The sequence below is a fragment of the Seriola lalandi genome, unplaced genomic scaffold, assembly GCF_002814215.2.
Source record: "Seriola lalandi dorsalis isolate HSWRI2012SDOR001 ecotype SW California unplaced genomic scaffold, Sedor1 jcf7180002010060, whole genome shotgun sequence".
Lineage (NCBI taxonomy): Eukaryota > Metazoa > Chordata > Actinopteri > Carangiformes > Carangidae > Seriola > Seriola lalandi.
Window position 1 is genome coordinate 1 of NW_019480713.1, and position 919 is coordinate 919.

At 47.7% G+C, this 919-nt stretch overlaps 1 long non-coding RNA gene across 1 annotated transcript; it reads right to left on the reverse strand.

Moving 5' to 3' along the window:
- Positions 1–154: 154 nt before the first annotated feature.
- LOC111673225 (uncharacterized) lies at positions 155–796 on the reverse strand. The gene is made up of 3 exons (XR_015438526.1): positions 588–796; positions 330–496; positions 155–237 (listed from the first exon to the last, which is right to left on the reverse strand). It is a non-coding gene; the product is annotated as an uncharacterized LOC111673225 (long non-coding RNA).
- Positions 797–919: the final 123 nt, after the last annotated feature.

A 919-nucleotide genomic window follows, 5' to 3' on the forward strand; every position in this document is an offset into this window, starting at 1 on the left:
GCATGTTCCCCTCAACTGAGGATTCAGGCGATTTTACCAGAGGTGGCCAGCATCATGAGGGGGTGATTTAGGCAAAAAAAACATTTTTGTCAAAACATGACTTAGGCCATTATTTTAGGAAGGTGACGATATGCACATGTTCTGCAGTTCCTTACCCTCTCTGCAGGGGGTGCACTGGCCACAGCTCTCATGTTTGTAGAACTCAACCAAACGTGCAATGGCTCGAATCACATCGGTCTGAAGGAAAAAGACATTTAACAGACTGTCAGTGAAGACTGAATGGAACTGAAGGTGCAGTGCATTGTGTGATTATTCAGGAGTTTGTTTACCGATTTATCCATAACTATAATGGCCGCAGTTCCCAGAGCAGTCTCTGCACGGACCAGGTCATCAAAATCCATCAAAACGTCATCACACACATGCTGAGGGATGATGGGAGTGGAGGATCCCCCTGGGATAACTCCTAATAGATTGTCCCAGCCACCCCTCACTCCTCCTGCACCAATCACACAAGAGGAGGGAGGAAGTCATATCAACATCTCATAAAGTAAACCAACATCAACACAGAGAGGACTGTAAACACACACCTGCGTGTCTCTCTATTAGCTCCCTCAGAGGAATAGACATCTCTTCCTCCACTGTGCATGGTGTGTTCACGTGACCAGAGATATTGAACAGCTTGGTCCCAGAGTTCCTCTCCCTCCCAAAGCCGGCAAACCAGGCTCCGCCTCGACGACAGATTGCAGGCGCCACAGCAACCGTCTCCACGTTGGAAACTGTCGTCGGGCATCCAAACACCCCTTAAGGGAGAGAGATGCAGCAGCAGTGAATAACCACCTAAGGACTGTAATTACATTATAACCATTTTGTTGTTTCTTAACCCACAATTAACCCCTGTAGGAAACCAGATGTAGGAGAC